The 20354-nt window shown below is 41.0% G+C and overlaps 1 long non-coding RNA gene across 1 annotated transcript; it reads left to right on the top strand.

Moving 5' to 3' along the window:
• The first annotated feature begins 728 nt into the window (after nt 1–728).
• LOC116591967 lies at nt 729–15169 on the top strand. The gene is made up of 3 exons (XR_004286256.1): nt 729–774; nt 1293–1295; nt 15120–15169. It is a non-coding gene; the product is annotated as an uncharacterized LOC116591967 (long non-coding RNA).
• The last annotated feature ends 5185 nt before the right edge of the window (nt 15170–20354 follow it).

Raw genomic sequence — 20354 nt, 5'->3', positions numbered from 1 at the left:
AAATGTCCAACAACACTAGCCATCAGGGAAATACAAGACAACACCATAATGAGATATCACCTTACACCTGTTAGAATGGTCAAAATCAACAGAACAGGAAACAAGTGTTGGCAAGGATGTGGATAAAGGGGAACCCTCTCAACTTTACAACCCTTGCAACTCCTGCTGTTGGTACTAATGCAAGCTGGTATAGCCACTCTGGAATACAGTGTGGAGTTTCCTCAAGTAGTTAAAAATACAGCTACCTCTTGACCCAAATGCACTACTGGATATTTATCCCTAAGAAACATATGTAGTGAAAACAAGGGGCACCTGCACTCCAATGTTCATAGCGGCAAAATCCACAATAGCCATACTGTGGAAGGAGCAGAGATACCCTTCCACAGGTGAATGGATAAAGAAGATGTGGTCCATATACTCAATGGAATATTATTCAGCCAACAGGAAGGATGAATACTTATTAATTACATCGATGTGGATAGAACTGGATGGTATCACGCAAAGTGAAGTAAGTCAGTCAGAGAAAGACAATCATCACATGGTTCCAGTCATATGTTGAATAGAAGACACAGGGCAGAGGATCATAAAGGATAGGAGGGAAAAGTGAAAGGGAAGAAACAGAGAGAGAGAAAATCCATAGGAAACTTTTACCTCTGGGAAAAAAAGTGAGGGTTACAGAAGGGAGTGCGTGGAGATATGGGGAAGCTGAGTAATGATTAAGGAAGGCATGTGTTGTAATGAGCACTGGGTGTTATATGCAACTAATGAGTCATTGTACACTGCATCAAAACTGATGATGTACCATACTTGACTAATTGAACATAATAATAGAAAGTCCTTGTTCCCTTGATCTGTTTAGATCTTCAGTTAGATGATTTGTCCATTGCTGTGAGTGGGGTGTTAAATATCCCTACTATTATTGTACTATTATCAATGTGCTTCTGCATTTTGATATTAATTATTTATATACTTGACTGATCCCAGGTTAGGGGCATAAATATCTACAATTTTTAGAACTTCTTATTGGCTAAACACTTTTATTATGATATGGTGCCCTTCTATGTCTCTTATTACTATCATTGGATTAAACACTATTTGTCTGATATATGGATGGCTACACTAGCTTTCTTTTGATGTCCACTGGCATAATCGATAGTCCTCCATCCCCTTACTTTCAAACCGAAGATGTCTTTGGTTCTAAAATTAGTCTCTTGTAAGCAAGAAATGATGGGGTTTGTCCCTTATGATCTGGAACCTGACAGGGATGTCCACTCTCACCACTGTTTTTCAAGGCAGTACTGGAAGACTATCCTCAGCAATCAGAAAACAAAAAGAAATAAAAGGCATCCAAACTGGGAAGTAGAAGTCAAACATTCATGCTTCACAGATGACATGAACTCAATATAGAAATCCCAAAAATCTCTGGCAAAAAAAATTTGCTAGAACTGATGCAGCAATTCAGCAAAGTGACAGAATATAAAATCAATGACCAGAAGTCAACTGCATTTCTATACACTAACAATGAGGCAGAAGAAAAGTAATCAAGCAGTTTATCTCCTTGACAATTGCACCCAAAGAAAAAATGATACCTAGGAGTAAACCTAAATAGAGAGGTAAAGGATCTGTACTCTAGAAACCACAAAACACATATAAAAGAAATTTAGAAAGACATAACGAAATGGAAAAAAAAAATTCCATGTTTTTCCATTCTCAATAAAGCAGGAAAAAATATCCAATGGAAAAAAGTCTCTTCAGTAGATGGTTTGGGAAAGTTTGACAGCAACATGCAGAAGAATGAAACTGAATCATTCTCTTACACCATATGCAAAGATGAACTCAAAATGGATGAAAAGCCAAAATGGGAGTCAAGAATTCATCAAAATCCTAGAGAAGAATGCAGGCAGCAACCACTTTGATCTCAGACACAGGGACTTCTTGACAGTCAAATCTCCAAAGGCAAGACAAATAAAGAAACAATGAACGATTCAGACTTCATCAAGATAAAGAGCTGCCCAGCAAAGGAAACAAGTCTACAAAGCTAAAAGGCAACCTCAGAGTTAGAGAAGATATTTGTAAATGCCATATAGATAAAGGGTTAGTATGCAAGATCTACAAAGAATTTAACAAACTCAACAACTTAAAACACCCAAATAATCCAGGCAGGAAATGGGTAGAATACACAAACAGATATTTCTCCACAAAAAAAACAAAAACAAAAACAAAAACACAGACAAATGGCTAACAGATGCAAGAATAACTGTTCAATATCACTTGGCATCAGGAAAAAAGAAATCAAAACTACAATGAGATACCACCTCACCCTAGTCAGAAGAGCTAAAATTATTGAATTGGAAACATTGGTTGGCAGGGATGCGAAGAAAGGGTAAACCTCTCCCACTGTTACTGGGAATGCACGCTCATACAGCTACTCTGGAAAACAGTAAAGAGTTTCCTCAAGACGTTAAAAATAGACCTACCCTACAATCCAGCAGCTCCACTACTAGATATTTACCCCATAGTACAGATGTAGTGAAAAGAAGGGACACATGCACCCCAATGTTCACAGCAGCAATGTCTACAATAGACTAACTGTGTCAGGAGCTCAGATGTCCTTCAACAGAGGAATGGATAAAGAAGATGCAGTTCATATATACAACGGAATATTGCTCAGCCTCCAGAAAGGATGAATACCTAACATTTGTATCAACATGCATGGAACTGGAGGGTATTATTGTAAATGAAATGAGTCAGTCAGAGAAAGATAATTATCACATGGTTTCACTCATATGTGGAATAAAAGGAATAGTGCAAAGGACAATAGGGGAAGGGAGGGAAATCTGAATGGGAAGAAATCAGAGAGCGAGACAATCCATAAGAGACTCTGGACACAGGGTAACATGTTGAGGGTTCAGAAGGGAAGGAGATAGAGAGATGGGGTAAGAAGGTGATGGATATTAAGGAGGGGACATGATCTAATGTGCACTGGGGGTTAATGAAACTAGTTAATCATTGAACACTACATCAAAAACCAACGATGTAAAAAAAAAACCTAATGATCTACTATACATTAGATAATTGCACTTAATTAAAAAATGATTAATACCTAAAATCTACAAAGAACTTAGCAAACTCAACACCCAAAAATCAATTAATCCAGTCAAGAAATGTGGAGAAAGCAAGAACAAACATTTCTCCAAAGAAGACATACAAATGGCCAAGAGACACATGAAAAAATACTCCACATCATTCAGCATCAGGGAAATACAAATCAAAACCACAATATGATATGACAACACAGGTGACAGAGGTTACAATGACAAGACAGGAAACAACAAATGTTGGCAAGGATGTGGCAAAAGGGGAGCCCTCTTGCATTATTGGTGGGAATTCGACCTGGTGCAGCCACTCTGGAAACAATATGTCAGTGCACATCCCAGAGCTCAGGACACCCTGGGAAGGAAGACCATGGAAGACAGGTAGTGTCTCTGGAGGAGGAATATGGTTACTTGGGGCCCTCAAGGCCCTCTGACCACGAGTCCCAGCCACAGATGCGGGTGCAGACAGAAGCTGGGAAGTGACAGGTTCCTGTAGGGCTCTGCAGTGTCCAATGTTGGGGAAAACCCATGCTTAGGGTTCCTCTGTATTCTTGCCTCTGAGTCACAATTTCCCTTATAACTTCACACTCTGGGGAAATGGTTCAGGTACCCCTGAGTCTTCATCAATTCAGTCATTGCAAGATGCTAAATAACACAAATGATCTTATTTATGTCCTCTCCATTTAAAGATGTGATACTGCTTATGTAATGACTTAGGTTTCAAAGACATATTCCATGGACTGTTATAGGGCAAGATATGTTCCATAGCTTACACAAAATTACACAACAACCAATATCTACAAGGAGGCACCACCACCCTAAGTGGAAACTCTGCTTATTCATTAAAAAAAGTAACACATATCCTTACTTGGGTGTTAACCCAAAGTTGACACCAAAATATTCTTTCCTCATGAAAATATGGTTTTAGAAACAATGACAATTTTGGACATTCTATTTTATGTGTTCATAATGATATGATTCCTCTGTAGTGTCTTTTAAAATAATATAAACTTATGTAAGTATCCATCTGTCATCTATCTGTTCTATGGGCATCTGATCTCTATTTGAAGTCTATTCATCTATCTCAGCATTTATCCACTTGCTGCAGGTTTTTCAGGAATATGAACATAACCCGCACAATCTCTTATTAGACTTCTAATGATTAGGTCCTAATAATCTCTGGGTCATTAACACCATTTCCTTCAGGTTAGTATTTTATTGTCATTAACTCCATGCCTGAATTAATGATCATCTCTGTGCTGCATAAGAGAAAATTTACCCACTTTTTTTTAAAGCAAGATCCTCCTCCAACAGATAACAGGCCCCAGTGTGAGGTGGATTTCTCAGGACCAGGGAGGCACCCTCCAAGCATAGGAACAGAATAGGTTCCTAGTGTTGGTGTCCATGCACTTGAGGACAAAGTCATCACTTAACACGTTTTGCAGACATCTTTGCAGACAAAGCCCATCAGCAGAGACCATTGGGATCAAAGGTCCCCAGATGCACCCATGCTGAGCAGGTAGTTGTTCATTTGAAGAGCTGTAGCTACAAAATGTGGATCCCATTAAGTATCTTCTTGACAAATAGTTTAGATTAAAATGAATTTTGAATCACTCGTTTATTCAACATTTATTCTTATGCTCAGAAAATGAGGCCACCTATTGACCTGCTTCCAACACAGCTCATAGACCCAGGGCTCACCCATCCCAGACCAACATACCTTGTGAGTTCAACAAGGAGATACCCACGTGTGGTCCTGGAAGTTCCAGAAGAGCCTAACTCTTTCCTGTCGACTTCCAAGGACAGGCTCCTTCCCACACATTCAAACTTCTCCTCAACCTCTAGGGTAAAATTCACTGTCATGTATGGTAGCTCACAGCTCTCTCTTCAGACAGGGTGATGTCTCTGGGGAAGGCAGAGCTTTGGTCTGGAGGAAAATGAGTTTCTAGGCCCTTCTCTATGTCTGGTGACAGCTCCCCAAAGAGATGGTCCAGATGTCAGACATGGGACCATTGGGATGGTTGTGAGTGTCGTGAATGACGAGGCCTTGTGCCCAGGTGTCTTGCCCCAGGTTCTGCTTCAGGAGTCAGGCTCATGACTGGTGAGGGACTGACAGACCCTGCACCTCACGATCACCATCTCCAGATTCTCCGTGTCATGCAGTAATTTCTGGTGGAAATGAATCAACCAACACCAAGTGACTGGGGGCAGTGAATTGGTTTACAAATCATAGGTAAAGCACACATGACACTCCATCCAACAAGAGCTACATGTACATCTCCAGAGTCACCTCCAAGAACGAGTTCTTGCAGCTGACTGATCTCAGTGCCACCAAGGTCCTGGTCATGTATTACTGGTAGATACATAGTGAGGAAATGTCAGTGTGAGCCCAGACCCAAACCTCCCTGCAGGAACACAGGAGAGGCTGGGCTGCAGGAACAGTCAGGACACCAGTGGGCGCTAGGGTCACCAAGGGGTGCTTGGGTCACTAGGGGCACTCAGGACACCATGGGGCTCTAAGACCCACCAAATACAGGGTAGATCCAGCTGCTGGTGAAGAAGGTGAATTGTTTTCCTTCTCAACTAGAAAAATATGTACTGGGCTTGAGGGGGTGTGGATTTGTACAGGTTCTGATATTTTAGTATTTATTTTTTTTTATAATTTATTTTTTATTTATTTTCAGCATAACAGTTTTCATTATTTTTGCACCACACCCAGTGCTCCATGCAATCCGTGCCCTCTATAATACCCACCAACTGGTACCCCAACTTCCCACCCCCCTGCCACTTCAAACCCCTCAGATTGTTTTTCAGAGTCCATACTCTCTCATGGTTCACCTCCCCTTCCAATTTCCCCAAACTCCCTTCTCCTCTCTATCTCCCCATGTCCTCCATGCTATTTTTTATGCTCCACAAATAAGTATTTGGTTTTTTAGTATTTTAGTATTTTAGTATTGTATGTTATAACCATTGAGTTTCGAGGTGAAATAATTTTTACAATAAAATATATTTTAGGTGTTCTCTGGAAATAAAAGATGAAAAATATATATTCCAAAGAAATAATAATGTGCAACTATTTCCTCTTATCCTTCCAGATTTTATGAATATTTATTGATATTTCTAACTACAAACCAATTGGATTTTAATATATAACTATTAATAAATGTATAGTATTGGTCATAGTTCTCCTGAGGAAAGGAACACGTAGCCCTCTGCATATATCACTGAAGAGTCTGAGAAGTCCCATGATCTAATATCACAAGGTGGAGACCCAGGACAGCCAGGGATGAAAGTCTCACCAGATTCCCAGTGTGGTCTAGTCAGAGATCCTGGGGACCTGAAGGTGTAACTGCATCCAAGGGCAGGAGGTGACCAGTGTCCCTGCTCAAGCATGCACACAGGAAGTAAACGTGAGGGAATTCCTCCTCCCTCAGCCTTTTATTCTACTCAGAACATTCATGGATTGGATGATGCCCACGTACAGAGAGACCATGGATGCAAATGCCAATCCATTCCAGAAACAGCATCACAGACACCCAGAGAAACAATGTTCAATCTGCTTAACCATGTCCCTGTCACACTGACACATTGAGTTAACCATCAACCATCAAAGTCCTGTAAACTGTGCCTCCATACTCATTGCCTTAATCGCACTCATTCTGCAAACACAGAAAATAACACAGTCACAATTTCACCATATATGATACAAGTACCCTGAATTCAAAAAACCATCTACAACCGTCCCCAGAAGAGGAGGTGAAGCTCTTCAGTGGTGTTTTCTCTTCTCATTGATATCCTTCAACTGAAATATTATGATGTATAATTAAGAATTCTTAAGTGCAATGATATAAAGTCAATACATCTTATGTTACATGGCAAAGAAAAAGACAGGAAACAAAATGAAGACATACCCATGTTTGAAAATAACAAGGAGGACGTAAGCAAGATAACTAAGGTCCACATTTCTGTAACTGGAAATAACTGAAAATTGGGATATAGAGCTGCTTTCATACTCTACCAATGATGTATCCTCTCTGTTGTCAGCCAAATATTCAAGCTGTGCCAGACCATTACCTGACAGGATGACCAATATCTTCATTCCAGAAGGATCTTGAATTTGCCTCAAATTTGCAAGATGTTGCCACTGAATTAATGCTGTAATCCTGCCTTCATGAGGGAAATTCTGTCGTATAAAACAGGTGCTCCAGAGAGGTGGAGAACGTGATAAGACAAGTGAGTTCCCTCTGAGAAACTAACTGAAGGTTTTGGAGGGGACAGGGGTAGGAGATTGGTTGAGCCTGGTGGTGGATATTGTGGAGGGCACGTATTGCATGGAGCACTGGGCATGGTGCATAAACAATGAATTCTGGAACACTGAAAAGAAATTTAAAAAATAAATACATTTTTTTAAATAAATAATTTTTAAAAGACTAGTGTGTTCCACCTTTAACTGGTGTCTGAATATCATACAGAAACAAATGTGAACCAGGTTCATCATTTTCTTCCCTCTGAAGTAATTGTAGAGCTCTCCCCATGAGGCCATATATGTAGGTTAGGAGAGAGAAAGCAGTACAGCAGGATGGGAGATCATGGACATGTAGAAAATTCTTCATGTGACTTACTTGTGCCTTCAAGATCTCTTCAGACACCATCATTTCTTCCATCGGCCGATGGAGTATCACTGCACATGCTCCACTTTATGGCTTGGACATTCAAATAACACCCACTTCAAGATGGACAGCTGAGTCGGGCTTGAACCTATAGTTCCTAAGATCCAGGAACAGGCTTCCAGCTATTTCTCAAAAGAAGAATCATGATCTGCAAAGAATGGCGGGGTTTTACTCCAAAATTTTAAAGTCCGAGACTGTGATTTACCTGCCACAGCTCTTAACAACTTGTGCAGCACAAACTGGACATGGGAATGGGCATGGGGTGAACTTCACCATCCCTACATCCTCTATATCCATGATGGTAGCACTAATCTTAGCAGTTCTTCAAGGAGCATGTATCAGCATAATGTCCTATTCTAGAAAGAGATAATTGTATACATCAGTATTTTCATCCTCACAAGATATCATTACACCTGCACTAAGAATGGCTACAATACAAAAAGGCAGACAATACCATATGCCAACAAGCATGTACAGAATGGAGGGTTATTATTCATTTCCAGCTGAAATTTCACCTGCAGCAAGAACATATGTAATTAGATCCCATGGTAAGAGAGCCTGAGAAGTCCCAGGCTCTGTCCTCTACAAGCTCGAGGGGATGGTGGAATAAATTATCTTCAGGCTGTTGGATGGAGAACCAGGAACCCCTGGATGTATTGCTCAGTCCAAGAGTAGGGTTGGAAAAGAGGAGATGAGCAGTTCAGGCAATGAGATTGAAATGAAAGGGTGACTTCCTCCTTCTTATGCCTTTGTTCTCCAGGTTCTCAGTGGGTTGGAGAATACTCACCTCCACTTGGAAAGGAAATCTGTTACTCAGCAGGGATCCAATGCTAATATCACCTAGAAGCACACGGATTCTTATGGAAATCCAAGGTTTCTGTGCAAGACTTGTAGACTCAGCCAGGTCTGTGCCTCTCTGTAGTGTGGGGAATGGACTCCTCTGTGACCTCATCTTTCTAAGGGGACCAAGAAATATATCTTCCTTTTTTTAATATCTTCGATATTTTCTTGCTTCAAAGATGGTGTGATAAGTACCCAGTGCTGTATATATTGAGGCTCAAAATGGCACTCTGCTGTTTTATTTCAGAATATCTAAACCTTGTTTCCCTTCCTCCTCTGATCCAGTGGTCCTATGAGCACTACTGCTGTTTTAATGTGGAAAGCCCAGTGAATATTTTTCAATAAGTATATCATTTTGCAGTAAGTGACTGTTGCCACCTGAGGTCCAGGCACATGCTCTCACCCAACAGGTCACAAGGAGAAGAAAACAATTGTCAGCAATGAGACAATCACTTTGAGCAGGAAGTCAGAGGTGCTCCAAAAGGACAAGAATAGCAGGGATATGGTCAGCATCACTCAGTATCCCACTGCAGTGGACATTGCTGCATTGTAAATGGATTGGCTGGATGCCAGTGTTCTTGATGCACAGGATCCTTTCAGGAATAGAAACTACTGGATCTGGAGACAGAACACAAGTCTTCTGCTCACCCTGTGGGGTCAAAGGGACTGATCTAAGAAAAGCTAAATTGAGGTTGATCAGAATTGCACCTGAAATTGAATTCCTCCATCTTGTCATTTTCCTTAAGATTCTTCCTTCTTTGGTATACTACAAAATGCAGTTATGCTGAGGGTTTGGTGATTCAGAGAGGTCTCTGGTGTGTACTGGTGTGTACTGTGTACTGTTTGTTCTCTGCTGTTCTGTTTTAGCAGGAATTGCTTTCAGGCCAATTGTCTACAGAGCCTCTCCTAGCCTGCAGTAGTCTGTGTTCAGTCCCTGGCCAGAAACTGGGGACTTTTAAGTAGGTGTGCTCTGCTGGGCTTGTTAAATGAGAACTGATACCATCTCCTTAGAACTGAGGCCCTGCAGAATTCCCTGGTTGGATGTGGAGTGTGCAGGGTACAGCCACTCTGGAAAATAGGGTGTAGATTCCCCAAATACTAAAAGTAGAACTACACTATGACCCAGAAAACACAGGACTGGATATTTACCCAAAGAGCACAAAAAGACTAGCACACAGAGAACCTCACACCCTTAAATTAACAGCAACATTATTTACAATAGCCAAACTATACAAACAGCCCACGTGTCCACTCACTGATGAATGATAAAGAAGATGTGGTATATTCAGAGAGTGAAATGTTACTCACTCATAAAAAAGAATGAAATCTTGACATTTCCAATGACTTGGATGGAGCTGGAGAGTTTTATGCTAAGTGTATTAGTCAGTGAAAGACAAATACCACATAATTTCACTCATATGTTGAATTTTAGAAACAACTATATTTCAAAAAGGAGAAAAGGGGGGGGGAAGAAAGAGAGAAAACAAGGAACACACTCTGAACTACAGATAACAGACTGACGGTTACCAGAGGGGTGGCAGGTGGAGGTGGGTTATGTAGGTTTGGGTCCTGTTAAATATGCCCTATGTTAAATAACTGTAATTGAAATAAAAACTTAAAAAATAACTGCAAACAGTTATTGTGTTTGTTCTCCTGAACTTCACAACATACCACAGAAGGATTTTTCCATCAAACAAAGCTAATATTATTCAGGGATTTACTAATTACCACTTCTGTGAAACTGAATGGTTAACAAACTACCAAGATCCAAATTCCTGAACTCCTATTACTATAAAGTGACTCATTCTGGGAAACATAAATAATCATTAGATTTTTAAGGTTTTATAGCTTGTAGGGTTAGGGAGTCACTTGCCTATTTTTAAATTTAGCTTCTTGACTATTCATTTGCTTTAATTTAACGTTCATATAATTAGCCTTCTGTTTATGTCCTTTTTATGAGAGAGTAGAAAAGACCAACACAACTGGTAAACATTAATATACTCTATGTATCTCAACTTTACATGGTTAAACCAGTAACACCAGGAAGCTCTTGGAAAGGTATGGATGACATCCTATGAGGGACAAGACTAAGGTCCAGTCCTGAGGCCCTGAACATGGAAGGGCTGGTCCACATGTCAGGTGTGGTGGAAGAAATGAGACTCTGTTGGAGATGCTTCAGTGTGAAATCATGTGGTGTGTATGGTTATCACCATTACATTTTTACATTTCAAAAATTTAAGATGCTACATATTATGTGGTGTGATTTTTTCTAAAATAAAACAATTAAAGGCAGGCATTTTTAACAAATAATACAGAAAATCTATGCTCATATATTTAGTGAATGATAGAATAATTTGAATAATTTCTCTAATTTAGGTTGAAAGAAAGAAATTCAGTCTCAAAGTTCATAATCATTGGGATCTAGAGAAATGAGACTCAACTCTTTACATTTTCACATTTTCTCCCTGACTGGTTGTGGACATAATTAAATAAAACAGTCATGACTCATGGTGTGGAGCCATATGTGTTGGCATTTCCTTACTTGTCTGTGCCCACACCTCATTGGCAGCTGTCCAAACACCATGCATCCCACATCCTGCCCAAGTGTGGTCGTCCTGAGCTCCTGGGCCAGGCTGGATCTCAGCGGTGCATCTGAGAACTCATGAAGCATGGACAAGTGTTAGCTGGCCTTTCCTTGCACTTCCCATTCCTCCGCAGGAAAAAGCCCAAGCTTGAGGATGCATGTTTATGATGTGTTGTTCCCCAGTCCTCACTGTCTGACACCACACATGTATCCCAGTACCTGCAACTTTTTTCTTATTTATTTTATTTTTAAGTTAAATTTTATTAGTTACCACACAGTGTAATATTGGTTTCTGGAGTGTAATTCAGTGATTCATCCTTACATACAACACCTAGTGTTCATCAAAACCGGTGCCTTCTTTCATGATCATCATCTTCACAATCCTCACTCATCTCCCTCCAGCAACCTGCGGTTTGTTCTCTGTTACTAAGAGTCACTTGTGGTTGTTTCCCTCCCTCATTTTTATCTTTTCCTACTTTGCTTATATTCATTTGTTTTCTTCATGAATTCCACATATGAATCATAAATGGGTAAGATATTTGGAAAAAACATATCTGATAAAGTTTAATATCCATAATCTATAAAGACTTTCCCACACTCAACATGCAAATAATAGAGTTAAGAAATGGTCAGAAGAAAGGAAGGAATAAACACTTACTGAAATAAGACATCCAGATGGTTATCAGGTACATGAAAATATGCTCAACATAAGCCATCATGAGGGAAGCACAAATCAAAACCATGGAAAGATGTCACCTCATACCTGACAGAATGACAAAATCCATTATCTGCTGAAGACAATTCTCAGACCAATGGCAATTTCATTAGTGATTCACATCAAATATAATTGGAAGCATATAGATACATGGTTTCTAGGACTTCTTCTCCAAGGACAAGTAGTTGACCCCCACCTTACTGAGACAGGAGACATTTCCCATATAGAACCTATGAATTTATACCCTCAGGAGGGAAAGACCTCAGTGACTTGAGAGCACCTGATAGATCGTAGGGACTTGATCCAAGATTTCTGCTCATGTCTGAATACAATAAATATTGGATACTGTAGCCTATGAGCAGAGTGAGGAGCTCAAGTAAAGGAAGTAAGTATGAGGACATATCCTACCAATAGGACAATCCATAGTGGTTATGCTGAGAGGGTAACTCTTTGCATGTTGGATAAATGGGGAAGGAAAAAGAGGAGTCCCTGTATCTCTGCAAGGGTCTGTGACACCTGCTGGTGCACTGGGACCAACAGGGTTCACTCACAATCCCTCTGACTCAAGAACCATGAAGCTCATGATCCAGGACAAGAGGCTGGTTGATGGCTGGTCTCCTCTCGATGGTTTCCAGCTAAATGCTCTGTTAACTTCTCCTACACAGAAACACAGTAAACAATTTGTAAATCTGTGGAAATGCAAAAGAGTCCTTCATTTTTGGATAAAACCATCAAAATGACAAAAACCAAACTTGTCAAGGGTGAAGCACTGGGATAAATATAATTGATATCATTATGATAATAAATATGAGCATAGAAATACAATGATCTCCATTTCAAAAATGAAGAATTGTCTTTAACTAACAGCATGTGTTCTGATCTCAAGTGTTCTGATGTTAATTGTTTAAATAATAATTCCATTCTTTTATCTTTATTTAAAGTTTTCCATTGATGTGTACAAAAAGAACAGGTATAAATGCCCCTTGTGGTTGTTGACAGCCCACAGCATCTCCACAAGCTTTGTGAGTTTCTGTCAAGCCTTCTCGGTGTCACCAAGTTTCTGTGTCAGAAAAACCTGGTCACCACACATCAGTCTATTGGGAATTCTGGAAATTCAGGAAGCCTGCAAGTCTCATGTCCTGCTCTGTCCTGCAGGAGGTTCAAGCGAGCAAACAGTTCCCATGATGAGGCGCACAGACTCCGACACTGGGGCTCAACTTCACCTGCTGTGCTCACCTGGAAGTTCACACAATGATTCTTTGCTGCAATGTGTACATACCCACCTATAAAATACTGTAAAATTGGTACCTACATCACGATGATGAGGTGCATAGTGAAAAAAGGAACATAATGGGTGTTATGCAGTTTCTCTACCAAAATCACAAAGTAAAAGAGTACAGTTTCCTCAAAGATATCATGGTGACCAAACCCCCCCAGGACCCTCACAACTGCTCTAGTCACTGCCGTCATGAGGATGCTACCTGGAAAATTTGATATATACTCAGAGAACATGCAAATAGGGCCTTCCCTCTGCTAATTAAAACAGCCCAGCCCTGACCATGCAGCTGGGAGAGGAGCCCCAGCACCAGGATTTCCAGGTGTTTCAATCAGTATTCAAGAAAAGACACAGACAACTCACTATGTACTTTGTGCTTCGCTGGGTTTTCCTTGTTGCTATTTTAAACAGTAATTCATGGTGAACAAGAGACCTTGAGTATGAGACTGGATACGAGTGAGAGAAACGGTGGAGCTGCAACAATTTCCTGAGCAGGATGTCTTGTGTCCTCAGGTGTCCAGTGTGAGGTGCAGCTGGTGGGATCTTGAGAATCTCCTATGCAGGCTCTGGATTCACTTTCAGCAGTTACCACATGAGCTGGGTCCACTGGGCTCCAGGGAAGTGGCTGCAGTGGGTCGCATGGATTAGCAATGATGGAAGTAGCACAAACTACACAGACTCTGTACAATTCAGCATCTCCAGAGACAATGGCAAAAACACACTGTATCTGCAGATGAACAGCCTGAGAGCCAAGGACACAGCCATGTATTACTGTGAAACGACACAGTGCAGGGACATCAGTGTGAGCCCAGACAGAAACCTCACTGTAGGAGAGGATAGGGACCACCAGAGGGTGCACACTGCTCACCAATTCTATCTTTAAGCCCAGGAGAAGATGCAGATGGAGGTTTTGGATAAGTTTCTGGTCAGCATCTGGTGATTCCTCTCCAGAGAACACTTTCCTTCAGGGCCCTCTCTGCACACATGATTCTGTGCTTACCTCTTCACTATCTGACTTCGAAAATTTGTTCTAATGGGAAAACAATTATATTAAAATGCACAAAATACAGATTCACTCATGTTGTTTATTCCTGTCCCTAAATATCAATGAATCACAAATATCCTGATGCCCATCAACTGAACCTTTGCAGGAATCCCAGAGGCACTCAGTATGCATCACATGTCCACCCAGATCAACGTGTACACATGATAGAAAAAGCATAAAGTGCATGCTGGACATGAGGCCACAGAGTCATCAACAATCCAATGTAAAAGATGAAATGGTCTTTGGAGGGGGGTGTCACTGTCTTAAACAAAGTTCAGGGCATCAATGTTAGTGACAACATCAGAAAGCAGTGAAACCCCACCAGGTGTGGTGTGGATGTAGAGCCTGAACATTACACACACACACACACACACACACACACACACACACACGCACTCACAAGAGTATAAAACCTACATCACTTTGTCTTACTTAGTTTTTCTGCAGCAAAGGTGGTCCAAAACAGAAATACAACGCATACAGGAAGACCTCAAGAAGTAAGAAAAATCTAAAAGACACCACCTAACATTACACCTGAAGGAGCTAGAGAAAGTGCAGTGACTGAAGCTAAATACAGCAGAAGGAAGGAAATACTAAAGACTAGAGCAGAAGTAAATGATATAAAAACCAACAACAGCAGAACAGATTTAAAAAATGAAGGTCAATTTCTTTGGGAAAAATAAAATAAAATTGAGAAACCTCTGGCTAGATTTATCAAAAAGAAAAGAGAAAGCCCCAAATAAATAAAATCAGAAATCAATATGTTTCTCTGTGGAAGAGACAGGGTTTTGGAGGGGTAGGGGTCAGGGGATGGGGTAACTTGGGGATGGGTGGTAAGGAGGGCACATGCTGGGAGGAGCTGTGGGTGTTGTACACAAATAATGAATTGTTGAGCACTGCATCAAAAACTAATGATGTACTATATGGTGGCTAACTGAACATAATTTTAAAAAGAGTTTAAGTAGATAATGTTGTGATAAAATAAATAAATAAGCTACAATTCTAGGATGAACATTCCCAAATCCAAATCCTGAAACTATATTCAAAATTTTCTGTTTAAACTAGAAGTGGCTGTGGGGTATGAGGTAATTGGCCAAAGGGCATTAAGGAGGGCATTTCATGGAATGAGCACTAGCTATTATAGGCAACTGATGAATCACTAAATATACCTCTGAAACCGGTAATGCACTCTGTGTTAACTGAACTGAATTTAAATTAAAATAATTAAAGTATAATATAAGAAATCAGTCTGATCATGTGTGTCATTGAAAGTCCTTGTTTTGAAAAATGCCAGTTGAATTTTCATCAGGATGGCACTGAGAGTACAGATTGTTCTGGGCAGTATAGATATTTTAGCAATGTTTATTCTTCCAATCCATGAGCATGGAATGCTTTTTCATTACTTTGTGATGGAACAAACAATCCTAAAATTTGTATGGAACCAAAAAGCACCCGGAATTGCTAAGGAAATGTTGAAAAAGGAAAACCAAACTAGAGGCATCACGTTTCCTGATTTCAGGATATACTACAAACCTATTGCCACAAAGACAGCATGGTACTGGCACAAACACAGTCACATAGACCAGTGGAACAGAGACATGAGTAATGGACCTGCAACTCTATGATCAAATAATCTTCGACAAAGCAGGAAAAAAATATCTAATAGAAAAAAGACAATCTCTTCAATAAATGGCGCTGGGAAAATTGGAAAGCTACGTGTAGAAGAATGAAACTTGGCCATTCTCTTACACTGCACACAAAGATGAACTTGAAATGGATAATAGGCCTCAAGTGAGTCAGGAATCTATCAAAATTATAGAAGAGAACATAGACAGTAATGTCTTTGACATCAGCCACCACTATTTCTTTCAGAACTTGTCTCAAAAGGCAAAGGAAACAAAAGTGAAAGTGAACTCTTGGGACATTGTCAATATTGAAAGTTCTGAACTTCAAAGGAAACAGTCAATAAAACAAAGAGACAAGCCATGGAATGGGAGAAAATATTCAAAAATTACCTTAGACAAAGGACTGATATTCAAGATCTATAAAGAATTTCTCTAACTCAACACACACAAAGCAGATAATAACGTCGAAAAATGGGCAGAATCTCACAAAACAAACTGAGGGTTGCTGGGGGGAGGGGGTTGGGGAGAAGGGGGTGGGATTATGGACATTGGGGAGGGTATGTGCTTTGGTGAGTGCTGTGAAGTGTGTAAACCTGGTGATTCACAGACCTGTACCCCTGGGGATAGAGTATTACGCCTCCATCAGAAAGGATGAATACCCAACTTTTGTAGCATCATGGACGGGACTGGAAGAGATTATGCTGAGTGAAATAAGTCAAGCAGAGAGAGTCAACTATCATATGGTTTCACTTATTTGTGGAGCATAACAAATAGCATGGAGGACATGGGGACTTAGAGTGGAGAAGGGAGTTGGGGGAAATTGGAAGGGGAGGTGAACCAAGAGAGACTATGGACTCTGAAAAACAATCTGAGGGTTTTGAAGGGACGGGGGGTGGGAGGTTGGGGTACCAGGTGGTGGGTATTATAGAGGGCACGGATTGCATGGAGCACGGGGTGTGGTGCAAAAATAATGAATACTGTTATGCTGGAAATAAAAATAAATAAAAAATAATAATAATAAAAAAAAAAAAGAAAAATGGGCAGAAGACATGGACAGACATTTCTCCAAAGAAGACATACAAATGGCTATCAGACACATGAAGCAATGTTCATTATCAATAGCCATCAAGAATATTCAAATCAACAGGGAGATTCAAATTAAAACTACATTGAGATATCACCTTACACCAGTTAGAATGGCCAAAATTACCAAGACAGGAAAGAACATGTGTTGGAGGGGATGTGGAGAAAGGGGAACCCTCTTCCACTGTTGGTGGGAATGCTAGTTGGTGCAGCCTCTTTGTAGAACAGTGTGGAGATTCCTCAAGAAATTAAAAATAGAACTTCCCTATGACCCTGCCATTGCACTACTGGGTATTTACCCCAAAGATACAGATGTAGTGAAAAGAAGGGACATCTGTACCCCAATGTTTATAGCAGCAATGGTAACAGTCGCCAAACTGTGGAAAGAACCAAGATGCCCTTCAATGAATGAAGGGATAAGGAAGATGTGGTCCATATACACTATGGGGTATTATGCCTCCATCAGAAAGGACGAATACCCAACTTTTGTAGCAACATGGACAGGACTGGAAGAGATTATGCTGCGTGAAATAAGTCAAACAGAGAGAGTCAATTATCATATGGTTTCACTTATTTGAGGAGCATAACAAATAGCATGGAGGACATGGGGAGTTAGAGAGTAGAAGGGAGTTGGGGGAAATTGGAAGGGGAGGTGAACCATGAGAGACTGTGGACTCTGAAAAACAATCCGAGGGGTTTGAAGTGGCGGGGAGGTGGAAGTTTGGGGTACCAGGTGGTGGGTATTAAAGAGGGCACGGATTGCATGGAGCACTGGGTGTGGTGAAAAAATAATGAATACTGTTATGTCGAAAATAAATAAAAAATAAATTAAAATAAACACAGGAAACAATGTGTGTTGAAGGGGATGTGGAGAAAAGGGAACCCTCTTACACTGTTGGTGGGAATGCAAGTTGTTTCAGCCACGTTGGAAAACAGTGTGGAGATTCTGTGGAAATTAAAAATAGAGCTTCCCAATGACCCTGCAATTGCACTACTGGGTATTTATCACAAAGATACCGATGTAGTGGAAAGAAGGGCCATCTGTACCCCCAAAGTTCTTAGCAGCAATGGCCACATTCTCCAAACTGTGGAAAGAGTCAAGATGCCCTACAACGGATGGATGGATAAGGAAGATGTGTCCATATACACTATGGAGTATTATGCCTTGATCAGAAAGGGTGAATACCCAACTTTTGTATCAACATTGACATTACTGGAGGAGATTATGCTGAGTAAAATAAGTCAAGCAGAGAGAGTCGATTATCATATGGTTTCATTTATTTGTGGAACATAGGAATAACACAGAAGACATGGGTAAATTGTGAGGAGAAGTGAGTTGGGGGAAATTGGAGGGGGAGACAAATGATGAGAGATTGTGGACTCTGAAAAATAAACTGAGGGTTTTGGAGAGGAGGAGGATGGGAGGTTGGGTGAAGCTGGTGGTGAGTATCATGGAGGGCACGTATTGCATGGAGCACTGGGTGTGGTGCATAAAAAATGAACTCTGGAACACTGAATAGAATTTTTTTTAAAAATAACTTTTTTAAAAATGCTTTAATAATCCCAAGAAAAGACAAAAAAATCGGGGATTTTATTGTGGGTCAGCTGAAAATCTGTGATGGCTCTGCCAAGTCAAAGGCAAAGAATTAGTCTTTCTAATAAGGCTTCCCATTTGTATAGTAGAAGATGAAGGAATGAGCCTTATGGTTGTAAGTAATGAATCATTGGACTATAAAGACTGATGACTAATTCCTTCAAGACCCATAAAAATTAGTGAAAGAGAAAATAAGTGACCAATAGGTGTAGGGGATAAATAGAGTCCCAGGAAATGAGAATGGAAAGACCTAAAAACACGATTTTTTAAAAAAGATTTTATTTATTTATTTGACAGAGAGAGATGACAAGTAGGCAGAGAGGCAGGCAGAGAGAGAGGAGGAAGCAGGCTCCCCACTGAGCAGAGAACCGGATGCGGGGCTCGAGATCAGACCTGAGCCGAAGGCAGCGGCTTAACCCACTGAGCCACCCAGGTGCCCCTAAAAACACGATGTTAATAAAACTATTAGAAGTAGTAAGAGGGCTTACCCAAGATAGCAGGTGAAATTTCTCCAGTCCCCAAGATCACCAGCTGGTTCTGAAGGTCTTGTGTTTGCTGTGTGCACACAGAGACCAGAAGCTTCCAGTGTGTCCATGAGAATGCTTAGATTGAGGTGCTGGATGGGGGAAGCCTTCCATCATAACTAACTGTTCCTTCAGTTGCTGATATGATTTCCACATAATATAATTTCCCAATGTGAAACCTAACATGTGATGGGATGAGGACGTGGAGACTTTGGGAAGGGTGCATCAGGAGGGTAAGGCCTCATATTGGGAATATTGCCCCTCCTCACAGAAGAAAACCCACACCATGGACACAGGAAGGGATTAAAACTGAGGGGCTACAGAATGCAGATCTTTCTGAGGACAAGAAAGGGACACTCAGAGACAATGGTGATATCAGGTAGAGGACAAGGACCCTACAACACTTTCCAGACCAAATCCTGGATCCTCCATCCTGGGCCTCACACTGTGGCCTCCCTGTGGCCTTGTGGTCTTGACCAGTACCTCTCTCTATTCTTCATTAGATTTTCCAGGAACATCTATGAGGTTTCTGGGAGCATCACAGGAGAAAGTGTTGCTTGAGGTAAAAGGGGAAGGTGTCAGGAGAGGGAATGACCAGCAGAATGCAGGCCCATGAATGGACAAAAAGAAAGCTGTCTGGTGAAGAGTGATTGTCTGGAATCTGGGGAAGCTCTTCGAGCGCTGACCGCACTCACCTGTCGCTCTACTTCCCTGCCTACCAGGAGATGTGGAGCAGCATCAGCTGAGTCAACTAACTTGGCGCTGCTTCTCTTCCACCCCAGATCTCAGGATTATCTCTCCCACAGGCATGGGGTCACCATGACTCACAGTTGCAGGTACAGGAAAGTTAGGGGATGACTTCTCATGCCTGTCCTCAGTCTCAGAACCAACCTCACATCTGCTGGTGTCCACACTGTCCAGCAGGAACACACATATTCCAGAGAATATTCACTAACACAACCTCCTGTTTGGTGGGCATGAACCTCAGTATCCAGCCCGGTCTGAGGGACACACACCACTGATTCTGCTGTGTGGTGTGTGCAGCCCAACTGTACAAGCCCAGAGTACAGGCTGGAGGATGGGACACTCTTGAAGTCACCACAATCCTCCCCATACCCAGAAGCATAGCTGTCTCTGAAGAAAGAACCACGAGGGCTTTCTACATACAACATCAAGCTCTTATGATGAGATAATTTATCCAAACCAGAAGCAGATGAGTCTCCCCCACTGTGGCTTCTTATGTGAATTACCAGCTGTTCTAGAAATGTTAGCAAGACAGGCCAGTTCTTCATGAAGCCCATCT

Source organism: Mustela erminea, chromosome 5 (genome assembly GCF_009829155.1).
Source record: "Mustela erminea isolate mMusErm1 chromosome 5, mMusErm1.Pri, whole genome shotgun sequence".
NCBI classification, from domain to species: Eukaryota; Metazoa; Chordata; class Mammalia; order Carnivora; family Mustelidae; genus Mustela; species Mustela erminea.
The sequence above is the reverse complement of the archived record's forward strand: the minus strand, read 5'-3'. Positions and strand labels throughout refer to the sequence as shown.